The 26100-nt window shown below is 39.7% G+C and overlaps 1 protein-coding gene across 12 annotated transcripts in view; it reads right to left on the bottom strand.

Moving 5' to 3' along the window:
* PRLR (prolactin receptor) overlaps nucleotides 1-26100 on the bottom strand; it is a 124898-nt gene that overhangs the window by 27112 nt on the left and 71686 nt on the right. Inside the window, exons 1-2 of one of the 12 annotated variants that reach the window (XM_030004301.1) lie at nucleotides 9381-9391; nucleotides 7087-7093 (exon numbers count right to left, since the gene is read on the bottom strand). The exons of 10 other annotated variants lie outside the window; for them this stretch is intronic. The gene's annotated coding sequence lies outside the window, so the exon portion shown is untranslated. Of the gene's footprint in view, nucleotides 1-983; nucleotides 1087-7086; nucleotides 7094-9380; nucleotides 9392-26100 lie in introns of those variants that run through there. One more of the 12 variants, XM_041120877.1, reaches the window with a different exon arrangement.

Raw genomic sequence — 26100 nt, 5'->3', positions numbered from 1 at the left:
GTCCTCAGTATGAGATCGTAAAAGTAGTTGTTTCTTTGTCTTTTTCTGAGTACATGTTGTACCTTTACACTTGAATTGCTTAAGTGACTGTGGAGTTCCTCTGTAAAAGAACACAATTACCAAAAATTACTACTCCAATTAAACTGATATAAACACTCAATGTCCAATTATTTCTGAACATGAACATTTCTCAAACAGATTCCCCGAGCTTCAAACTTGTTGATAAAAACAAGATAAAAAAGCTTTGTGTTTGCATGCTAAAGGCTATTATTAATGCCACATGTACAGATCAAGTGGCACACTGGTTAGCTAAAGGAGTGAAACAATGTTATCCTGGTAATCTAAAACTGAGGGAAAAGTCTTTTCTTACAATTACTTGAGAGAAACTGCTGACAATATTAAATATATTTAACTTTCAACCTTCACTGTCCTGAGCTTAAAATAATTAATCTTTTGGGACTTCTAACCTAAAGCATTATACTCTCTTTAATACAGTAGTATGTGGATATGCAGAGAAGTACCTTTATCATGCCTAGCTCTAATCTTGGCGGCATTTTGTAGATCTCCTCTGGTACCTGACTCCTGAGTAGACTAGTGTTTAACACCTTTTATAAACAGATTTTCTGCTGGTATTTACATAGATGGCATTAATCTCTAACATCAGTAAAAACCACACAGCTTCCTTATGAGGAGTGTCTCATTACAGAAAGTCAAATGTTCAAACTACTCTGAACTTTCTACATGCCAAACCAGTAACAGTATCAATACTGCTGTATCACAACCCTGTTAAGTTCCACAAAGATGCTCATTTTCCAGGAAAAATGTCTTTATTTAATTAGTTTTGCAGTGGGAGAATATTGAAGCTCCTAAAAGCTGCAATATGCATTCTGAAGGAACTGAAATCACCCTCTGATCAGGAGTATGAATTTCCCTTCTAATTTCTTCATGATTAATATATAAACTGAATGAAGTACACCACTAACCTGATCTACCCCCCATCTTCATCCCAGGCTGCTATTCTTTGGAAATTCTCATTCATGGTGAATTGTGTTTTGGATATTTTCTTTGTTTTGCAGTCTAAGGAAAGGACCCTGAAGCTGCAGACTGTGAGACTTTTATGCACTTGTTTACAGAATAAAGACTTACACTGCAATCTCTGGAGGTTAAAGATAGATTTATTAATGTATTCATTCATTAACCCATTCATTCATTAACTCACTTGCTCTGTTCCTCTGTTCCTGTTACTGCACGGACAGTATTATGTCTCCTATTGATGAATGCATTTCTATAGGTGATATTTGAATCTCTGACAGATTAAATAAAATGTGCCAAGAAACTACTTGAAGAAACTCATTTTGCAAAGAGAGAGAAATCTTCATTGCACAGCAAAGGCAAACAAATGGCTTCACAAATAAAGATTAACTAAATATGTGATATTAGATTTCGGACTATGGATAGTGTTTAGTTTTAACAAACTAAGGACATAAGAATGCCTCTCCCTTACCTCTGCTGTAACACCACCTATGTCCAATTAGATTTAACATGAGTATTTCAGGTCGTCCTACTCTTCTGTGGAGTTTGCCTACTTCTTGGTTAAATAATGAAGAAATAGCTACTAAACAGAATTTGGAGAAGAAAAGATTTCAAGGAATAAAAAATATATTCCGTACTAGAGCAAAATCTATTTTAACAGTTTTCTTCAGTATGTTCCTGTTACTTGGTGATCCATCTGGCTACATCTGTTTTTTCAGTAAATGCTCTTGATTCACTGTTTATTGTATAGCTTCAGTAGCTGTGAAATTTCTTCCTTCTTTGCACTTAGTCTCAGGTTGGACCTATGGTGTGTATGATAATTATCAAGTTTTATAAGCCTTACTATACTGGGTAATGACTTCACCTTGGAATACTGGAGTCAACAATGGAGTCCTCTGCCTTTGAAATGGCAGGCTTCAAGATTATAAAACCACCACGCAGTTTAGGGGCCAAAGGGGAAGGTATGAAGGTGGGGTGTTGTAGTGGTCAATGCAGAACTTGCAAGCAAAACCATCTGATTTTCACCTAAAAGACAACTCTGACCAAAATTCAAAAGTTTCAGTTACTGCAGGTAGACAAAGATGACTTTTTATGCCTAAGCATCTGAAATGTCAGGTCTGTATATTTTAATTGGACAAAGGCTATGTCACACAAATGTCAAAAAAGAAAACGTGAAGGTAATAAATCTGAAATATCAATGACATTTCTTTTAGAAGTATTTGATATTTACAAGGAATCAAAGAAAAGGCATAAGCATCAGGAACCTTCATGCTTGCCTTCTGTATGGTGGAGTTAATGGTAAATTGCAGCAAATTAGTAAATTTTACTAACAGCTGAAATAATTTTAATCATGGTAATTTAGATCACCAGAAATCAACTATCAGCCGCTATAATTAACATAAACCCATTTTGGTTTATATCCCATTACAATCAACTTTAATTAGTAATTTTTTGCAGGCACCCAGTTACCCAATCATATTTCAAATGGTAAAAACATTCATTTTGCATTTAATCCACAATATTTCTTCCACAACCCCTGAAATAAAAACCTTATGCTGACATTTATGAAATGGCAGGAGGAAAAAATGCCGTAACTGTGGGTTTTACTTTAGGTAATAACAACACAGGCTTTTAAATCCTTGCTTACATAAAGCCTGACATTTTCACTCGATATAAAAGTCATTTTTATTAAAACTTGGATCCACACCTTCAGTCATTATTGTTACCTGCATCTTTTCAAGTTGCCTTTTCAATGACGCCTTTTATGGTAATATGCCTGCATCTTCTTGGCTGCATGCCCTAGGTAGCAGCATATTTTATACAATTTAAATGGAAAAATCACTGAAGAATAACACAACCATGTTTTAAATTACTCTTTTAATTTAATCCCTGGGTTGCTCCACTGACAGTATGTTGAATATATGATCTGACACTGTTTAACAGATACTGGCACCAGACTTTCAAATCCAATTCAGATTGATTAACTGGGGATGGTAGGAACTTTGAGCCAGAACAGAGAGATCTCTGACTCCCTTAAGGTCTTCTTCCACTTGAAATTTTTGCATCCTTCAGAGTGCATGAGAAAAGGATGGTTACACCCCTGACAAGGCTGCCAATAGAACAGTCTTGGGGGGCTATCACCAGCACAAGGAACAAAGCAGCTGTGAAGCAGCTCAAGCACACAGAAACTATGAGGGCTCCTTTCCTTCCTCCTCCCTGGAGTTTTGTCCCAGGTGCAGCTCAGAGTGTAGGGGACTCAGCTTGCAAAGTTGCTATCTGGATGAAGAACAGATTTTCAGGGTTGCCTCGAGGTGGTCTTTCAAGGCAGCACGAATAGCATTAGGACCTTAAGGGGACAAATTAGTTGCAGATGATATGGATGGGTAATTGAGGCATTTCAAAATCTTTAGATGTAAACATACATCTTAGAAATAAGTACACCAAGTGAGTCATAGAAGTCCATTCAGTTATAAATACTGGTTTTCTGCTTTTTTTGCTCAGATTTCTTCAAACTGATTTTTACCTCACTTTAAGAGCCCTAGCTACATTTAAACGTTTGCTGTCTTACTTTTCATTTACACAGCTACCTTCTATGAAGTATGCTGTCTGTTACCAAAATTACTAGCTGTTCAATAATACAGATAAATTCTTCTTCATAGCTAAATGCTGCTGAATAACATACATTAAGGACACACTCAGTTCAACAGCCATGTCTGCAATGTTCCTAAACTGTTTCAGATGCCTACTGTCAATGAAGAAGCATGCCAATGCAAACCTCATTTCTTAGTCCTGGACTACAGTGTGAACTCCTCAGGACAGGCATCCAGAATCACACAGATTGAGAGTCACAGGTGTACAGATCTGAACACACAACCACAAACCTCATGTTATGGATATGTTACTGCCCTTCGACAGAAGCTGTAAGTGCAGTCAGAATGCTGTGTTATCCTACACAGACAAGAGACAGGCAATGCCTCAGTTTTTGGAAGGTTAAGTAAACAAAGCAACATTTAGCCACTTCTCACAGCCCGTTTTGACTTTGATATGAAAACTATATCAAGAGGACAGTTTTTTTAACAGAGATTTCTGGTACATTCCTCCTCCAGTGGTGCAAAAGAACAGTGGTTCTGCAAGTTGTTGGTGCACACTGCATTTCAAAATCTACTCCACTATCTAAGTTTCCAACTCTAATTTAACTGCTTAAACAAAATTCATTATTTGAAAGGTGAAAATGGTACTTGAAAATACTGATGTATGCATAGAAACGTATGAAAGGAAAAGGTGACGGGCTCTTTTTCATGGCCCAAAAACTCTGATTTGAGCAAGAGTGCTTACTTTTTATATAATCTTAAACCAGTGGCATACTAAATGGATGTGAATTATTGAAAATTTTATCAAGTGATTCCTGATTTGACACAATTTTTGCTCAAATTTTTCAGGAAGCAAGCATTTTCCTACAGGAATCTGAAGGCTTAGTAGCAGCTTTTCAAGGTCAGTTTTGCTATGGAATTAAATTCACTAGTATACACTCCGATATGAAACCAATTTTATTTCACTGAATTCATGCATTTTTGCCACTCAGTGAATCAAATACTTATATACAATCAATCTATTACTAGAAACTAAAAAGGATAGGAAATAGTTTGTGCTTTTGGTACCATGACAGGGCAAATACTGCATGGGCTAAGTGCATCAACTGGGTATGTAAACAATCAGCAGGAAGCACTGCTAGCACCAATAATATCATTATCTTAAAAAACAGTGCAGAAATGCAGGGGGCAACTGTTAAAATCAGAGGCATTTCTGCTGGCTGTCTACAAATTACATGGGTAGGCTTTAAACCTAGGCTCTCAGTTTAGAGACTTGCTGCTGCTGTGTAAGACCTGATGCTATTTTTACTTTCCTCAGTGAAAGCATAGGTTCTGGAGCACAAATCTGTGGATAAGAGGAGGAAAAAATAAAATCAAGGGCAGAGAATCATGGAGGACACCAAACCTCCCAGGTACCATACAAGAAGTGGGGAAGACAGAAGTGAGTATCAGAAAGCAGGTATATGTTCTGCTGACGAAGAGGGAGAAATGGAACTCAGCTCCAGAATTCTGCTCCCATCCCTGCCAATAGGTTGGTCTCTGATATTTTGGACATCTCTTGCCCACCTGCAAAATGGGCAGACACTAAATCTCACTGAGATGTGTATCTTTTTAACTACACTTACAATTTCCATGTTGATTGAAATTAATGTTTCCAAGATACTTTAAGGACTTTAGACTGAAGGGATTATTCATAAGCAGAATTATTGCTAGTAGCGATTTAGTTGTAAAGAAATTAAAAAAAAAAATCCAAGTGGCAGGAATTTTGGTAAACATTTCAAAGAATCATAGGATGGATGAGGTTGGAAGACCTTTGGAGATTGTCTAGTCCCACCCCACTGCTCAAAGCAGGGTCAACTAGAGCAGGCTGCCAGGGTCATGTCCAGCTGGATTTTGAATATCTCCAAGGATAGCAATTCCACAACCTCTCTGGGCAACCCTTCCCACTGTTTGATTGCCCTCAGAGTAGATAAGGTTTTTCTTATGTTTAAGTGGATTTTCCTGTACTTCAGTTTGTGCTCATTGCTTTTTGTCCTTTCCCTGGATGCCACTGAGAAAAGCCTGGCTCCATCTTCTTTACTTTCCCCATCAGGTATTTACAGCCATTGATGAGCCTTCCCTGAGCCTTCTCTTCTCCTGGCTGAACAGTCCCACCTTTCTCAGCCTCTCCTCATGGGAGAGATGCTTCAGTCCCTTAATTATCTCAGCGGTCCTTTGCTGGAGTCACTCCGGAATGCCCATGTCTTTTTTCTACTAGGGAACTCCAAACTGGACACAGCACTCCAGGTGCTTTAAGCTTAAGACTGTCTAACCCTTCAGGACAACACTCAAAAAACAAAGCTAAAATATATAACTAATTCCATTCATTGAGAAAGGGAGAGATTATGAAGCCAGATCTGAGAAGAACTTTGCGTTACAGCTCCACTATGCTCATTTTCCACTGGTGAATATGTATAAGAACTGGCACTGAGGTTCAGGAAATTCTGGTTCTAATCCTGAATCTCTTTTTATTTTCTTTTATATGATATTTTTCCATTAGTCAAAATCTGATTCCTTTTTTAGAGGAACTGTGTTCATAACAAAAGCAGCAGCCAATGACCGAATTCCTTTACAAACCACTTTATTTTTGACTTTACAGCCAAACCATTAAATAAGTCATATAAATTCTCAACCTGGGAACAAACTGTCATTCTTCAGAAAGTTCATCTGTTTGTGTTTGGCTAACTGCATGGAAAATAAAAGCTTTGTCATTTCTTGATATTTTTTTCTCTCCTTCCCTTAGCATGTAGGTTGGTAACCCCTAACAAGAATTATATGCCTGGCATTTCTATCTGAGTGACATTTTCAGTATTTGCACTGAAATTACATCCCAGAATATTTTAATGATTATCATTTTACAAAAAGCTCAGAGGGACAGCACGCTTCTCATTACTGACGAACACGAGTCTTTGTTCTTTTTAGCATCTACAAAATGTGCAGGTCTGTGTTTTTCCAGGAGCTTTACTTATACAACTATGTTCGACATTAAAACCCAGCAAAGCCTCCTACTTATATGATGAAAGTAGTACTAGGTTATGAAGTCTGGGTGGAGTACCTGACTGTGGTGGGTTGACCCTGGCTGGCTGCCAGGTACCCACCAAAGGCATTCTATCAATCCCCTCCTCAGCTGGACAGGGGAGAGAAAATATAACAAAAGGCTCATAGATCAAGATAAGGACAGGGAGATCACTCAGCAGTTACTGTCACAGGGAAAACCAACTTAGCTTGGGGAAGTTAATTTAGGCTCAACTTAACTCCCAATTTCTCTGTGTTCTCCCCGCTGAGCGGTGCAGGGGGATGGGGAATGGGGGTTGTGGCCACTTCATCATGCATTGTCTCTGATGCTCCCTCCTCCTCACACTCTTCCCCTGCTCCAGCGTGGGGTCCCTCCCACGGGAGACAGTCCTCCATGAACTTCTCCAACCTGGGTCCTTCCCACAGGCTGCAGTTCTTCATTAACTACTCCAGCATGGGTCCTTCCCACGGGCTGCAGTCCTTCAGGCACAGACTGCTCCAGCGTGAGTCCCCTGCGGGGTCACAAGTCCTGCCAGAAAACCTGCTCCAGTGTGGGCTCTTCTCTCCACGGGGCCACAGGTCTTACCAAGAGATTGCTTCCAGCATGGGCTTCACAGCCTCCTTCAGGTGCATCCCCCTGCTCCAGTGTGGGGTCCTCCACAGGCTGCAGGTGGATTTCCGCTCCACCGTGGGCTGCAGGAGGACAGCCTGCCTCACCATGGTCTTCCCCCCGGGCTGCAGGGGAATCTCTGCTCCTGCACCTGGAGCATCTCCTCCCCTCCTTCTTCACTGACCTGGGGGCCTGCAGAGTTGTTTCTCTCGCATATTCTCCCTCCTCTCTCTGGCTGAAGTTGCTGTTGTGCAGGTTTCCCCCCCCCTTCTTAAATATGTTCTCCCAGAGGTGCTACCATTATCGCTGACTGGCTCGGCCTTGGCCAGCGGCGGGTCTGTCTTGGAGCTGGCTGGCATTGGCTCCATGGGACACAGGGGAAACTTCTAACAGCTTCTCACAGAAGCCACCCCTGTAGGCCCCCCTGCTACCAAAACCTTGCCATGCACACCCAGTACACCTACTAAGGACATTGTGAATTGAGGACATGGGCTCTGTACCAGCTATGACTATGGCAGCACAGAGGAAGAGAATACTCATCCCAGTTTTTGTAATGATTTATGTACTATCCTTCTTCTCAAGCCAGGACATGAGGTTTGAATCACAGACGGCTGGTATGAAACAAAATTATTTTCAAATAGTTCCATTCTACATGGTGGTATTGACCTATGCTGATGGTTCCAGGTTGTCATGAGTGGCTTAGAGACATTGCTCATCCCTTATACTCTCTGTTGCATCAAATATTTCTTGGCCACTGCTAACACTTTGTGCCCTTGAATATAGTAAGTCTGTAATTTTGTGAGAACAAAAGCTCTTTCAGGAAGAGTTTTGCAATACTGAGTCAACAGGAGTTAAGTTCTAAAACGTGGCAATAACACATGATTAAAGCTGAGACCAGCCTGGAAAAAAAACAAGTTTTTCCACGAACAGTGGAACTAATAAAGCCTGATTTTCTAAGAATTTGTTTCACCTTGCCACTGTAATACCAGCTTCCTCCTTCCTGACATCCTCTATGATTCTTCGTTGGCCAAGAGATTGAAAGGCTATGGCTGTGCTGGAGATCAACTTATGCCGATGGGGTGGCTTCTACACGAGTTGGCTTGAATGGCCAGCATGCATATGCTGATGGTCTAATGGGCTTTTGCCAAATGGAACACAATGTTAACTACATTCTGCAGAATTTTCCTTCCATATGAGGAGAAACACTAATTAGGGTCTCTCTTTTCCATTCCAATTTGGCTATTTTCAGAAAAATTGTATGTTTCTATTATCTTTGGGAATTCTACCCTCTTTTGATTATGATTTATACTGGGCAACAGGATAAAATAATATTGGAAAGAATGGAGCTTATAGATTGTGAGATCAGTTAGCCTCACTTCCTTAGTAAACCAAAAGCAGTTTCACATATCAAAATCTCCAATTATTATTTTGTAATTTTAGAGCAATTTTGATTTTATTTTTCTGGTAAGTCTGTAACAGTGTTTCTGTTCACTCTGAGCATGCAGTTTTCTTTTATGGGTTGCCACCTGAGCAAACAGGGCATAGGCTTTTAAAAAACATGTGGACTACAAATTAATGCCTCACTTGGATTAAAATAGACTTGTTTGGTCATTTGCCTAGAAACCAGGAGGCATAAGTTAAATTATCATCTCATCCTAGGGAAATTTGTTCCCAAATCTCTTATTTCTTATGGCATAGAGTAATCTGGGCTAGAATTGTTCTCCACCCCTCTTGTTTCCATTCTGGCTATGAATGCAAGAGTTACAGGGACAGAAAAAAGATAACCAGGACAGAATGTGACTATAGCTTAGTGTTTAGGGTACTTTGTTGGGAAAGAATGAGGTCTGCTTGCTCCTTGCCCAAATTTTCTGTTTATTGTACCGTGGCTGCTTAATGTAAAATACATGGAAGAGACCTGGTGAGCAGGAAACACAATATTTTAGAATAGCAATGCAAAGGAATGTGCAAGACAGCCTGGATCTGAATTCAGATGTGAAAAGTGATTTGCTGCTTAACTGGCAGGGTGGGTCAGTCTTCTACGGTAGTTAAGAAAGAACGTGAGAAACAAAGGATTTGGGTGACTGATCAGGAACTGTCCTCAAGCCCTGCCTAGCTTAGTCTGCTGGTGAGAAATTCACAAAGAAATGTCAGAGAGACAGGCCAATATTTTTGTTTGGACAAAAGGCAAAAGGAAAGGTTTGGAGATGTTGATTCATGGGTAATCACCACAGAGAAGATAGATGGAGTTGTTGATTCAGATGAGATTCAGAATAAGATGTGGAGGGAGAATGAAAGAGGATCAAGAGCAGACTACTGCAAAGAAAGAAGAGAGAAGACATGCTATAGTAGTCAGGAGAATTACGGAAGACAGAGATAAAAGGAAAACTTCTGTCTCCTGTTGTGTCTCAGTGTGGACACATGTGCGTGCAGAAGGGAGGGGAGGCTGAGGAAGAAGAGAAGACAGTTGTAGGGGAAAAGGGACAAAGCAACTTCTATTTTGCTATTTTTTTAGAGATAAATCAGCTACTCAGCAATTTAATTGATATATCACAAGCTGCGTACTAAATAGTGAAAGTTTACATAGGAGAGCTTGTGGAGTCACCATCCTTGGAGGCTAAAATTAGCCAATTATCTGTGCTTGTCGAATCAGACATGCAGAAGCATATATTTGTTTAACTTTCCATTCAAAAGAAATGTTCTAAAACCAGTCTTAAAGAAAAAATCATTGGTATTTGCCTGAACAGAAGTAAGAAAGCCAAAAAAGCTTGTTGACCTTAACTCTAGATGCACAGCAGCTGTTTAAGTTAGGAAAGTGGAAAACCAAATACAACATGTTTAGTTAGAACTCCATGAAATGCTGTGAACATTTGGAGCTACCTAGTATGTAGTAAACAAACCCACAAGATTTATGGTTAGGAAGCATGGTATCCACATATTCTCCTACATGTGTTAATTATACTGAGTAGATGTGGGAGGTAAACCTTATTGCGAAGACTTAACTAAAAAGACAAGTTAAGTACAAGCTACTGAAGTTTTACTTCTTATTGGGGGCACTGCTAGTGAAGAATTTGAAAAGCAGAGGTAACTGTGTGGGACACGCACAGAGGAATCATTAAATTCAGGAAATGCTGCACACAGAAAGAGACAATGTGTCTGTATGGAAACAGATTGTAAGAAATGCGCTAAAAATGGAAAACAAAAGCAGTAGAAAGACCCAGCAGGGTCACCTAAATTTCATGGGACCTATTAGGGTTAACTAGAACTGGAGGTTCAACAAATAATTCAGGTTGGAAGGAAGCTTGGGAGATCTCTAATCCATCCTCTGCTGAAAGCAGTCACCTATGAGACCAGACCAGGTTGCTCTGGGCTTATCCATTCATAGCCTGAAATCTCCAAGGATGGATACTGCACAACCTCTCTGGGGCAACATGTTCCACTGCTTGACTGTCCTTAGGGTGAACGAATACTACCCTATATTCAGTTAGAACCTCTCTTGTTTCAATATATGCCTGTCATCTTCTGTCCTCTTACCATGCACTGCAGCAAGAGCCTGCCCATACCTTCTCAATACCTTCTCTGCAGGTACTGGAAGACTGCCATCGGGAAAATGCAGGCCCATATTTTCCTTTCTGTTTATAGCTCTGCTGTCTTATTGTCACTCTCTGGTTGTAATCCAAAATTTTTACTCTCTTGGAGCACTTATCTGAATTTTAGGCTCATCTGCTGCTGCAGTAACTGCATATTCATTCTATGATGTCTGTGGCACTTTCTCCCTCTTAGAAGCAAATGAAAAGAGAGTAAAAAAAACCCCTGTAGTTCCTGCAGTCACATTGGATAAGTACCAACAATCAAGAAAAAAGAAAAATGCACTTGTCCTCCATAAAGAAGAGTATGTCAGCAGCAACTTAATATGAACATGTATATTTCTACAAAAGGAAACAAAATTCAAATAGATCATGAAAATGAACCCTAGTGAGCTACTGCTGTTTCCTCATGGCAGTCTCAACTTGAAACAATAATTTTGATTAATTTTTCTGGAATGAGTTTTATAAAATAAATCTCATCAACTCCCATAGCACTGTCAACTGTGACAGTGAACAGACCTAAAAACCTACTGAAATATTAAAAATAGCTATGTGTGAGATAATTACCAAGTTGTATTTTGACACTTAACTATTAGCCCTGTTACACTGTGCATTTTGATCATTCCTCTCTTCATATCTTGTGCGTATGGATGCAGTTAGAAACCTGCTTTGCTGCAAATAAACTAGGTGGTCTCAGGAGGGAGGTAGGGTAAACAGTACCACAACAGTTCAACAAAGAATTTGAACCAGCTTGTGGGCTCTCATACTCTCAGGAGAAATGGCTGATAATGAAACAGTCTTGAAATTAGGGATACCATTATAGGCTCAGAAAAGGACTTTACATTTTGGCTGGTATAATATTATCAGCCTTTCCTAGTCAGTTTGGGGTGAACACTCCAAAAATTACACGAGTAAGTGGGTACAAAAAAATGCCAACTCATTGCTAACACAAAACCTATTCAAACTTTGTGTGTGAAAGAAACAGTTCAAAAACATTTCATACTTATGGAAAAAGTACTTCTTGAAATTGGCAAGATTAGAAAGAGCTTAGCTTGATGCAGCTGCCTACTGTTTCAGATGAAAAAGATTAGTATAGGTGGGAATTCATTTTCCATTGTCATTTTCATAAGACCTGCATGTTCCCGGGTCTAGTCCATTCCTTTTAACACCACTGTCCCCTTCCCTGCAGACAGAGATACTCTGCAGGTTTTCATTTAAACCTACAGCTGCAGAATAAGAGACAATTTACTGGGTAGCATTAGCATTTCACTAAACTGACCTCCACTGGAAGAACGGAGCCTATTCGAGAAAGATTGTTTACCTGCTAAATAAGATCACTAGACAACAAATGTTTAGGTTTAAAACTGTTGAAATGAATGCAGTTATGTCAATAACTAATTATCAGTTCATTGTTCTTAGTCCCTAAGGCTCAAGATACCTACCTGTGGCCCTGGGAGAATATACACTATTCTCTTTACTGTGGCAAGAGACTGAAGCTACTCCTCAAGGAAGGATACAATAAAATTTTTTTGTGTAGAGAAAAGGCAGCATCCTGCCTTTACTCAGCAACAGAAAATACAATAAGGTTTTGAGATTCTTATATGCTTTCCCACTTGTATTTTTTTTTTTTTTTGGTTTGTGCTTATGTGGTATAAGCCTTACAAGTTTTGCTGATGTTGATAGATTCTTTTACTTGCAAGGGGAGTGCAATGCCCTTTTTCTCATGTAACATGTGTATATAAGTAGCTTGTCAATACTTGAGAAAAACTAAAAAAGTTGCATTCTGCCTCAGAACATATTCTAGATCACAGGAAGTGTAACATTTTTATTTTAAATAAACCCATGCTGTTTATGTGGAAACAGTCTGGTAAGGGGCTTAGAAAGATTCTAATATGATAATGCAGCAGGGCTCCAGTAGTTCCTTCAGTTATTAAACTGATTTGAAGATAAAAATAATAACCTCTGTCTTTTTGTGTAGAAGCAGCTGAAATGAAAACCCAAATGCAAATTCTTAGTGTTTCCCCATTGTCTTAACAAATAAATCATTAAGATCCCAGAGCTAATTTGAATGAAACAGAAAACTCTCCCAAAGCTAAAATTAGTGAGATTAGAATCTCACTTGAACAAAAAAGTCATCTAAATCTGACTTGAGTCCTTTCTGATTTGTCAGACACTGTTCAATGCAATGGAAAGATAATCCCTGGCACCTTGCACACTCACACAGCATTCCCTATATAACAGTTCAAAATATGCTGTACAAAGTGGGACCTTGGTGCTGGTTGAGTCCTCCCTTCACCTGACTGCTGAGCTGGGTCCCAGTATACTGGACAACTGCGTTCTTCACATCTGCACTGTGACATAGTCCCTGTGTACGGGGTGCTGGTGGGGCTCTGACAAAATGGAGCCTTCCAGCTGTGTGTTCCTGGGAACACTGTTGACCTCCAAGGCATCCCAACAAGTGGAACAGACCCTCTCTTTGGACAGATAGGCATGCAAAACTATTTCAGCTTCGCACAGGGAGTCTAAACACATCTTCTATATTCAGATGGCATGAAAAGAACAGAACTAGAGGAAAATACCAGACCTTTTGTTGTGCTTTCACCCCAACCAGCAACTAAAGCACCACACAGCTGCTCACTCACTCCCCCCCATCCAGTGGGATGGGGGAGAGAATCAGGGAAAAAAAAAGTAAAACTCGTGGGTTGAGATGAGAACAGTTTAATAGGACAGAAAGGAAGAAAATAATAATGATAATAACAATAATAATATTAAAATAATAATAATAATAAAAGAATTGGAATATACAAAATAAGTGATGCACAATGCAATTGCTCACCACTTGCTGACTGATGCCCAGTTAGTTCCTGAGCAGCGATCTGCCCCCCCTCGGCAAACTTCCACCAGTTTATATACTGGGCATGACGTCACATGGTATGGAATATCCCTCTGGCCAGTCTGGGTCAGCTGCTCTGGCTGTGTCCCCTCCCAACTTCTTGTGCTCCTCCAGCCTTCTTGCTGGCTGGGCTTGAGAAGCTGAAAAATCCTTCACTTAGCATAAACACTACTTAGCAACAACCGAAAACATCAGTGTGTTATCAATGTTCTTCTCATACTAAATCCAAGACATAACACTATACCAGCTGCTAGAAAGAAAATTAACTCTATCCCAGCCAAAACTAGGACCGACAGTCTTGCCTTGCAGTAGTAGTAGGTGGGCATTTGAGAACAGGGTTTGGGACCGCAGCTGTTCCTTGGGACACCACAAGAGCCACGAAAAATTAACTCTGTCCCAGCCAAAACCGGGACACCTTTTAATATAATTCACAAGTTATTGTCCCAGGACTGTTTCATCTTAGTTAGCTATGGGGTTCGTCCCACAGTGTAACAGCTCAAAGCTTAAACTTAATGTGAAACATTTCTTTTACTCCTTGTACGTCCTTGGGATTCCTTTCTTGACACATCTACCTGCTCCATTTTTGAATGGCAGTATCTACATATTTGTTCTTTCCATTCTCTGGTTGCATTTGTCTACTCTACATTTTCTGAAAAGACTCTAGAAGAACTTGTAGCATCAGCTGGTGTAATTTTTCAGATGCTCCCCCTTATCCAGGTAAATAAATAACTATTTATATAAATAAGCTGAAACATTGTATATCCCTTATAGTAAACATCTAATTTCAGCTCCACTGAGGTAATTCCAATACAAAAAAAATAGTCAGAACAACTTATAATTTACCCTGCCAAATTTCATACTAGCTTCGTAATTTCTTTCACACTTCATAAACTGTACAGAAATTACTGTTATCTCCATTTTCTGTGAGGGCACAGTGAGTGAAATACATTAAATACAGCTGAAAATAAAATTTGGAAGTTTATTTCACCATCAAAGCTTGTATGGCAAATAATGTATGTTGTTTCCTGCATAAAAAAAGAAAGATGAAGTAAAAACATAACATTTCCCTTAAAAAATATTTGCTTTACTACCTTTTTTCAGTCTATTTTTAAGATGATGTATAGTTAGATGATTTTTAAGGATTAAAATGAACTAATGCAAACTATTTTTGCACTACATAATATTCTTAAACAAGATACTGATAAAAATAATTTTTATAACATTACATTTTTACATGCTATGTTTCAAATTTCAGATTAAGATGCATTCCTATGGCTAATGCCTTACAAGCTAAGAAGGATCAAGCAGAAAATCACAAATGAGGACAGAGTTTGGAAGAACATCTAGAAGAAATAAGTGTTGATAAAAAGTATTCTTGGAAGCCAAGAAGGGGAAGACTGATCCTTCCATAAAAACCTCTGTGAAAGAATAAACCTGAATATCACAAGACTCAAATTATAAATTCAAGCCTTCACTACCTGTCCCAGCCAGATAAGTATTAATTTGTTCCTCAAATGCTTTTTATACTGAGGAAGGAAAGAGGAAAAACAAAGTTTATGTTGACCTAAATACATTTGATAGAAATAGGCGCAGAACAATAACCTTGACACATGATAGCACAAAAGAGGGGGAGAGTGGAGCCACAAGTTAGTGAGGGGTTGAGCAACTGGAGTGAGACTGTGTAGGCCTCAAGGGTAAGGACAAGCTGCTTAAACTGTCTTTAAGGAAATAAAGGGCCTGAGTGGATTGACTCCAGGAGAAGGGGGTGAAGCAGGAAAAGATTAGTTTAAGCAGATTCTATGCACGAGCTGCTTTTCAGTAGCTGGATTTGTCTATAAGTAAAAGGAGTATTTATATTTTGAACAATTACTGTACATATAAAATATAAAATTCCAGGTGTCATATTTGCAGCTAGACATGAGGTATTGCTGAATTTGAACCTTTACCAGTTTTATGCTTTGCTGTAACCACATGCCCTAGAGAAAAGTAAGCACTACTTCAAATGTAAGCTGACTGCTGGCCACACATACTGTTCTGTTAATGATTTACACATCCAGGAGAAGAAGCCCACAGATTTATGTACACCACCACTGTAAAGCACATTTACAATAAATTCTGCAGCCATGAGGTAACAAAGAAAGTGTTTTCTTTTACTGCTGTGACTCTACAAAAGCACCGAAACCCTGCTCAGTCACAAAACATTTGGCTGTCTGCTCTCACCAAACCGAGCTCCTTTAGAGTAAAGCAAGCACCTCTGCTCTGTCACAGGATAATGCAAATCAACAAGGTAAGAATGAGAAGAAGCTACCAGGTTGTCTTGGTTATTCTAATGCCCTATTGGCTAAGAAAGACCACACAGACAAACACAAAGCTGAAAGCAAAACAGCAGATCAAATTATGGAAGCTATGAGGCAAACTAACAGAAGAATAAGTTAGAAAATACTTCTAGAAAGTAGATGTAGATAAAAACATACTTGAAACTCAGAACTGAGACTGGGCATAGCATAAAAATGCCATGAAAAGGTGAATCTCAGTAGCAGAGAGTTCTGTGCAGTAAGTGCAAACCTTCAGCCCTTCCCACAACAGAAGACTGCTGCCTAAAGCACAGGGCTGAAAAATGTTCTGTCAAAAAAGTGCAATGTATTATTACAGGTAATTGTTGGTTTTTTAATTTCAGAAAGATTTCCTGTAAGTTTTATGCTACAATCTGTGACTTGGTCACAAACACATTGATTCATTCAGCTAAATCTATTTTTTTCTCAAAAAATCACTGAAGACCATTTTAATGCAGAGGAATACTGTTTTAATGCAGGAACTCTTTCAGCTCTGAATCTAGACATTTGCCAAACAGGTGAACATGATACCACATAAAATACCTCTAAAAGAACAAGCTTGCAATAATGTATTTCAGTTTTATTATCATGATATACCAACTTTCAACCATTTTCATTTTTTATACAGACAGCTGGCGTACAGAAAAGAAGAGCAAAAAACATGGGCAAGCTGCTAAGAGAAAAAAGACTACTTAAAAATAAAGGAGGCATTATTGAAGTCATTGGATGCCTTATCTTCCTAAAATCCTTGGAAAATCTCTATCAGTATCCTGTTAACCTTGGTTTTATTTAAAGAAGGTTATAAATATGAGATGAACTAGGACCTACTGATACAGAAAATGTAACTGAGCTTCAGTTGAAATAACAACCACTTCTTAAATACCAATGAAACAAAGCTCTTTTTTTGGCCGACAAAGCAAATCTCACACACTCTTGAAGAGGAAGAGACACTAATTAGGTTTGGGCCTGGATAACAAATTTCAGTTTCCACTTGGCCAAAAGTTTTGTCGACTTCAGATCCCAAGAGTTGATTTTATTCCACTGTATTACAGGTAGCGCATGATAGAGGAAGAGCTGCAGGAAAGGCAGGGCAACAGAGACTGAGCAGATGGATACAGATACAAATCAACCTCCTCCTGCAGCTCTTGCGGTTAATGCTGCCCCGAAAGATCTCCAGCGACGGGCTGGTGAGGCAGCTGGGGCTGGCACAGGAAGAGCCCAAGGAGTCTGGTATGTGAGGGAGAAGAATTGTGCTCTGTTGTTGTTACACTTTTGCATATAGGACCCAAGGTTTGATCTGCAAACTTTAAGGATATAATAACAAATTACTTTGGGTCAGGACCACTCCTAAATAAAGAATGTATTTGATAACTGGGAAAAGAGGAGCTACACTGTTTGGTATGAATTAGGCGTGTTTTCAGCATGCTGAATAGAACCAGTCTTTCTAGCTCCACCAAAGGCACACATGCAGAAGTCTAAGCTAAAATACCTAGGGAACTTTCAAAACCAAAATACAAGCACCTGATAGATTTTGCAAATGATGGATTTATATGCTTTGGTTTTGCCTGAGTGCCACACTAGGTACCTAGTAGTAGACATCTGGAAATCTCACAGGAGATAGTACAGAAGATTCTTCTATCTGAAGGTAACATACCCCACCAGACACATCCAGTGCTTTGCACTGTAACTTCTATCAGCTTCTTCCTGGTACCTTCCACAAGCTTGCAATCATCTCCAACTTGCTGGGTCTTATTTTTAATTTTACTAGCATATTAATTATGAAATCTAGAGGAAATTTTTTATTATCTTGCCTAAAGCCAATTAATTGGTCCCTGGTAACTCTCTGACATTCCAAATCATAATTTAAATAGTTATCCTCTTCTATTCTGCTTGATTATACTGATACCTAACAATAAGATTACCAGGAAAAATATGGATCCTATCAAAAATACTTACAATTAAGACCGGTGTGATGCAAGATCAGGATATCTGATCTTAGATGAAGATGAAGATTTGAAGGAGGAAAAGTTTAATTATGATATTGCTTGGCTGAAATGAACACCTTTAAAATGTCTTAGAGTTTGTCTAACATCCTTCCAAGAAAACAATTCTTATTTATTAATAGTACATTTAAACAGTGAATAATATTTATTTCCTAGTTCTGTATTAAGAATACATTCTCCTTCTTGCCCCCTCTCTTTCCAATTAAGCTAAATATTACAACTACTTCTAACAAAAGAAGTGTTGGCTTTGAAGTTCTCTTACACCAGAATAGTGGCTGCACCAAGTGGAGCTCAGACATACTCTAACAGTGACACAGCAAGAAGCCTGTTGCCTGTAAGACTACTTACATAACTTGCAAAACTGTCCACAGCAACTATTGCTGTCAAAATCAGTGTTACTGAGAATAAAAAATGGCAACTCAAGATGAAATTGGAAAAAAATTTACTGGGAATATACACAGTGAACATGTATATTCAATTTCTTCAGACCCAAGATGAAACTCTACTAATTACAGAATTATTCCTTCCATGACATTGCCAGGATCCACTTTTAATGCCAAACACCAAATTCAGTACTAAAATATTCCATGAATCCTGAAAAAGATCTCCAGCTTGAAACAGAAAATAAAACAAATTCCAAAACAAAAGACTTCGGTGTCTTCATTTTCCCCTTTTATAGTGCAAAGCATTGATTTGATTTATATCTCATTTTCAGTTCAATATTTTCAGTGTCTGTGAATGCTACCTCATGATTTTTCCATCGGGAGAAGTAGGACACAGAAATGACACCAGCAGTTGGTAAGCATAGGCAATTAAGTCAACTAAACTTTGTAACTAACGTGTAAAGAATCTCTAATACTGAACTTAGTCTGGTTTTAATCAGTCCCCTAAGACTACTACGTGGGAAAAAAATACTATTCACATACTTTTATCTTTTGTAAATCACTGCACTTTCTCTAACTGGTTAGAAAAAAGCTCATCTGAGTCATTATCTTATCTCTAACAATGACCAGTAATAAAAATACAGCAAGCAGTCCTCTAAGTTAAATACTGTGTTATTTTACCTACTGTACCAACCCCATGTACATTTTAATCACTTCTTTTGCTATGCATTGTCCACATTCAGACCAGTATATACTGGGAAATTTGACTGAATTTAGTGTTAGCTGAAGATACACATAGTACATCTAACTTCCGGCCATCTAGCTTTCTGCTTCTCTGGGCAAAATATAAAAACCCCACAAAACTCAAATTAAGAGCTTTTCCATGAAATGGAATGCATGGAAAGCTTGCATGATTAAAGAAAAACAAAATCAGTGTTTGACAGAAGACCAAGAATATCTCCCCGATCGCACTGCCACTTGTGCCAACTTTAATTGGAATAATTCTAGCATAGTAAGTAGGGATACATTTTCAAACAAGAGGAAAAATGTGATGCATGAAAAGAGAACAATTCCTCAGAAATTAGGAAACAAACCATGTGAAGGCTGCACCCATACCAACACATTCAGGATCATGCTTGAAAGTAAAACTGTAAGTGTTTGCTCATTAGAGTGGAATTCAAAGCAACTTTTTTAAGCTAACCAAGTTCTTTTCTATTTTATGGTCAAATCATCAAACTCTTTCTCAGTCTCATGAACTGTAATTCACAAAAGTTAACGATGGAGGGATTTTTAATGTAAAAGTTACCAAGTGAACAACAGCTTCAATCCTTTTCTTTCAAGAATGGCAACAATTTGAATACTTGCCATGGCTATCTTGCATTTACTTGACAAGCAAACTGAAAAATTCATGTCAGTTCAAATTATCAGTATTTGTTTTTCCAGGTATTGATTTAATGTGAGATTCCAATTTCTTTAATTGTGTTTACAGATACTTTAAATCACAGCACCTTGATACTTGTCATATTGTGGTCTAGGATCAAATTGTATCTCAAATTTAATTCCATTTTTCTCTAAAGGTATAGCTGTCTTCTATGGTAGCCCTGTGGCCCTGTAAACACACTATTGTCATTGCTAGTGATGAGCTGCAGACTGTACTGGCCTGCAAGTCCACAGGACTGAGGTCTGTCAGGCTTACTTTGAACTTTTCTTGGCCTGCCTGCACCTTTTTTGTGGGGCTTGTTTAGGCATAGTAATAATTTTTCTAATTTATTTTACTTCTCTTTTTTACATAGTATAACCATATTTTTTATATGTGGTAGTAATATATAGTTATTCTGATACAGTGAAATATTTAATAATGGCATAATGATACAATGTAGAGGAATACAAGCCTGGTCTGATAGCAGAAGCCTTGAAAATGAGGACACAAGATGCAGTGCAGAGGAGTTCAGGCATAGGTTGATAAGAAAAGGGGGACAAGCTGACACTAGAAATCCATGGGCTACAAAAAACTCACCAATGGCCAGTTAAAGAATGCCTACACTGAGCCGAGCAAAATCAAGGTAATGAAGAACTATATCCAAAATATGTAATACCCACCAAGTACAGTAAACTTGGATGTAATGTAAACTGGCAGACCAATGAATAAATAGCAAGGTGCAGAACATTAGCAAGCATACAAAACCAGCTCGAACTGTATCCTAAAGAAGGGGACGAAGAAACCATGAACACCAATATCATATTCCTCCTAGTGAAGAAGTGCAATAAACGCCAGCATCAACATTTCACTCCTCTCAGTGAAAGACTTGGAGCACTGATGGTTTGCTGCAATGCTCCCCCATCCTTTCCGCTCAAGGCAGACTAGCATTGTTGACCTCAGCAGGCAGAGGCAGCAAAAGGATAAGCACAGAAAAAGAGGTAGATACTAGGAATTGTGTCCCAATAATTTTCACTGTATTTTTGAGACTTTTTCTGAAATTGTATTCTTTATTTTCGTTTTCTGTAACAATTAGAACTGGACTAGTGTCCTGGGTTCAGCTGGGATAGAGTTAATTTTCACAGGAACCTGGGAGGGGGCACAGCCGAGACAGCTGACCTGAACTAGCCAAGGAGCTGTTCCATACCATGTGACATCATGCTCAGTATATACATGGGGAGCAGGCTGGGGGGAGGCTCTCTCTCTCTCAGTGTGGGAAGTGTCAGAGCGTTGGGTTCTGGGTGGTGAGCAGTGGCACTGTGCATCACTCATTTTGCATATTCTTTTATTAGTACTGTTGTTGTTGTTGTAACTTCTCTCCTTGTGTTCTGCCAGTAAACTGTCCTTATCTCAACCCACGAGGTTCCATATTTTTTTTTCTTTCTCCTTTCTGATTCTCCTCCCCATCCCACCGGAGTGGTGCGGGGAGGAGCGAGCAAGCAGCTGCATGGTGCTTTGCTGCCATCAGCGTTTAAACCACGACAGTCCTTTTTGGCACCCAAAGTGGGGCTAGAAGGGTTCGGATAATGACAGGTCTGGCCAGAGCGTGTTAAAACAAATTTGTTATATGCCTTTCTTATATTAGTTAAATAGTTGCTAGTCACAATGTTGGTTCATTTGTTCACATGGTGGCATTGTGTAAATTCTTATATGCACTGTGTATGCCCTGCAGTTATGTTTATCATGTCTGGTAGAGGGATCAGGATTATCATTTTGCTCTACTGGGTAATGTTGATTTATGAAATGATTCCATCACTGGTCATGAGGTTAAGCTGGTATTTGTATGCAGCGTTGATACCATTCCCGTACCTCGGGCGCCTTCTATCAGAATTTATTGGTAATCGCACCCAATCCATGGGGAAGTCAGGGGGGAATACTTCCTCCCATTCGTTCACCTCCCCTTTCTCCTTCCGGCTAACTACAACAGCTTTTGAGAATTTTGAATACCCTTGGGATGCGCAAGCCAGCATGCTGTTAGTGCTGTGTCTCCTGACTGTGTTTCAGGTCTTGTTTAGGGCTACAAAAAAGTTTCGTAATACCACCCAGAGATCTGCCCCAAGGCTGCATAACCATGAGTGGCACAGCATGTGGGAGAATATGGGCGGGTATCTAGATAACCATTGGAGGTGAGAAGTTTGGAGCTTCACTCCTGAACAACTACAGGACCCTAATAAAGTGATAGAATATTTGAAAGGAAAATGCTGTGGCTATTCCAGAGAGGCACAATTTACCACACCATGCTGGGCCCTGGCCAGAATCTACCAAACACTGCTTGATATTATGCAGCACCCTCAGGGGGAAAGGAGGGAAAACAGACCAATAGGCACTACAGCTACCCAAACCCCAGTGACAGGCACTGCAGCTGAACCAGAGAACCAACCCATGCCAGTATCAGTTGCCCCTATACAGAAGAAGAAATACACAAAGAAAACAGTTCTCTTAGTGAGGGATGAAGGTGAACCAGGGTCATCACGAGAACATGAGTAAGAGGCAGAACCCAAAATAATCACCCTATCTCTGTCCCTGAGTGAGCTGCACGACATGCGAAAAGATTTTGGCCACCATCCAAGTGAGCACACTGTTACCTGGCTGCTCCAATGCTGGAATAATGGGGCCTGTAGTTTGGGATTAGAGGGTAGGAAAGGCAAGCAATTGGGATCCCTGTCTAGGGAAGGGGGCATTGACAAGGCAATTGGGAGAAAGACACAAGTCCTCAGCCTCTGGAGGCGAGTTCTGTCAGGTCTGAAGGAAAGATACCCCTTCAAGGATGAAGTTACATGTCACCAAGGCAAGTGGACCACCATGGAGAGAGGTATCCAGTACCCGAGGGAATTAGCCATGCTGGAGGTGATTTATAATGAGCTGGAAAATGAGGAGTCACCCACAGATCCAGATGAAGTCCAATGCACACAACACATGTGGTGGAAGTTTCTACGAAGTGCACCACCAACCTATGCCAACTCATTGGCAGTAATATCCTGGAAAAATGGCTATAGACAAATGGTGGATGAAGTAGCTGTCCAACTCTGGCAATACAAAGTAAGCCTCTCTTCCTCCCTATGGGCCTGTGTCTTGGCTGTAGAGCAACTGTCCCAGGAGTTCCAGCAATTCAAAGTGGCTATGTCCTTCTCCCCACCTGTACAAGCCCACATCACAGCTATTAGGAGTAAGCGTTCCTCTGCTTAAGAGAGAGGAGACAGAAAGTACATACGACGGGGTACCCTGTGGTTTTACCTGCATGACCATGCAGCAGACATGAAAAGTGGGATGGAGAACCTACCCTAACCCTAGATGCAAGGGTATGTGAGTTGTGAGAAAAAGCAGGCAGAAAAGAGGATTCCTCCTGGAAAAATGCCACTCCAGTTTCCAGCAAGCAGCCCTCCCAGCCCCACCAGGTAGAGTAGAAGGGCTGATCTCATTTCTGATCCTCTTGAAGGGACTTCTGATTCACGTTTGTGGAAAGTGAGTAACGAATACTATGGCCAGGATTAGAGAGGCCCTGCCTCCATGCAGCTGGAGGAAAGGGGCAACCGAGTCTACTGGACAGTGTGGATTTGCTGGCCTGGCACATCAGACCCACAGGAACATAAGGCTCTAGTGGACACTGGTGCACAATGTACCCTAATGCCATCAAGCTATAAAGGGGCAGAACCCATCTGCATTTCTGGAGTGACGGGGATCCCAGCAGCTAACTATATTGGAAGCTGAAGTGAGTCTAACAGGGAATGACTGGCTTAAACACCCCATTGTGACTGGCCCAGAGGCCCCGTGCATCCTTGGCATAGACTATCTCAGGACAGGGTATTTCAAAGACCCAAAGAGGTACCGTTGGGCCTTCGGTATAGCTGCATGGGAGACGGAGGAAATTCAACAGCTGTCCACCTTGACCGGCCTTTCGATTGTGGGGTTGCTGAGGGATGAAGAACAACAGGTGCCAGTTGCTACCGCAACAGTGCACTGGTGGCAATATCACACCAACCAAGACTCCCTGATTCCCACCCATAAGCTGATTTGTCAACAGGAAAGCCAAGGAGTGATCAGCATCAGGTTCTGGGTGGTGAGCAGCTGCACTGTGCATCACTCATTTTGCATATTCTTTTAGTAGTACCATTGTTGTTGTTGTAACTTCTCTCCTTGTGTTGTCCCAGTAAACTGTCCTTATCTCAACCCACGAGGTTCCATTTTATCTTTTTCTTTCTCCTTTCTGATTCTTCTCCCCATCCCACCGGAGCAGGGCAGGGCAGAGTGAGTGAGTGGCTGTGTGGTCCTTTGTTGCTGTAAGGGTTTAAACCACGACAACTAGTAAGAATTCTTTGTTTAGATTCTTCTACTATAATAAAAATAAATTCACAGCTTTACATATAAGAAGTATTTGGTGTGCTTACACCAAAATGTGAAACACATTACTCCTTATCTACAACTTATTTAAACATTCAAATTTTATTTTCAATTTCCTGAGTAGTGCTCCTTAATATCTCATGTTATTTCTCATGGGAAGGTTGTTTTCACAGCAGTTTTTCAGATATAATCTCTCTACTTGATTTTCCTAAAATCTGTGTCATCATATTATATATAGAAACAAAAAGACCATGGCAAATACAGCAACATCATATGACCCAGTATCACAGATATAGGACAGAGACATATGGGTCATCATGAAAAACTTCTAGTTCTCAGTTTTTACCTACCTTTGAAGGATGCTTTTTTCCCCATTGCATGCATATAAAAAATGGTATATGTACATGCATGGACAAAGAGGAGGTGAGGGAAAATTGAAAGATTTATGTATGGAGCTTAATATACAGATTCAGTTCTAAACCCAATCAATGTAATTCTTTCTCATGCGCATTCTTCTGCTGGAACTGCTTATATAGTCAATTATCTGTTTTAGCATTTGTTTCTAACAGTCTTCATAATGTGTAAACCATGCTTTAGAAACAAGACAGTTGCTGGCTTGGACTATTGACTAATGCGTAGTTTAGTGTGACGTTGCTACAGCAACCAAAAAGATGGAATAGCATGTCATATATCATTTACACATTACTTGGAACATACAGCTTTCTAAAAGCCATTAACCAAGCAGAGGTGCTGTGATGGAGGAGACGAGGATGTCTTAAAGCATTCTAAAATAGTTTCCATTGTTCTGAAGGTCCAGGGAAGTAAATCAAAGTAATAGGCAGCACAAATAAGAGTTAAGTATTTAAAAATAAAAGAGCCTTCCTTTTTTAACACATGATATCAGCACTTCTCAGGGTCCAGTTGCCAGAATAACATGCTTCTAGATCATGGATGAATGACCTAGACTTTTTACTTCAGACTTCTGAGAAGTGAATGTTTGTGGCCCACATCATGGCATGCAGAAATCTTGTAGACCCCATGTTGTGCATAGCAAACCAACTACTGTCTGGATGAAAGCTTAAGAGGTTTTCAAAATGGGGGCTATGACCTTGCTCCAATGGACGTCCTCAGCAAATACATGTGCTTTCATTAAAAATAGTCTTGGTCCTCCAATACAAGCTAATTACCTCTTCTCCCTCCAGATACACAAACTAATATGAAAATACAACCAGTAAGTGTTTGTGTGGTGGTAGTGGTGGTGATGGACAAATTTAGCAGACAAATTTGGAAAATTCAAACTGGTAAATTTCATGATTTAGTGAAGCTATTTAAGCATTGAGTTTGCAAGTGATTTGGAAAACATGCAGTTTATTACGCATTGTGAAAAAAAGTACCCACTATTGGGTTAAAATTTTAGGTTCACCAACAGGGTGCACATTTTGGATAAGAAAGTGAACAAAACATCTGGGAACGAGTCTGGGGATGTTTTCCAGACCACAGCAGAAAGATTAATGACCTAACTCTGTCAGGCTGAAATGGAAGCTTACAGAGGGACTGGATAAGGTTTTGATTTGAGAAAAAAAGAAGAAGAAAGAGCAGTAAAACAATCTATAGAGTGAATAGGCCTGCTGCTCATTGTCAAAAAGGATATAATTCTTTGCTCATGTACAAACACAAGAGAGTTTCATAATTTGTAAAAAGGGAACATTTTGTACTGCCAGCAAGAGGAGAAACTCTGTAAGCAATGGAGGATGCCCAGTCTTTTTCTACATCTGAAGTACCAGAGGGTTTCTGGCAGTCAC

This window comes from Aquila chrysaetos, chromosome Z (assembly GCF_900496995.4).
Source record: "Aquila chrysaetos chrysaetos chromosome Z, bAquChr1.4, whole genome shotgun sequence".
NCBI classification, from domain to species: Eukaryota; Metazoa; Chordata; class Aves; order Accipitriformes; family Accipitridae; genus Aquila; species Aquila chrysaetos.
Note: the sequence above shows the minus strand (reverse complement) of the source record. Positions and strands in the feature narration are given on the sequence as shown.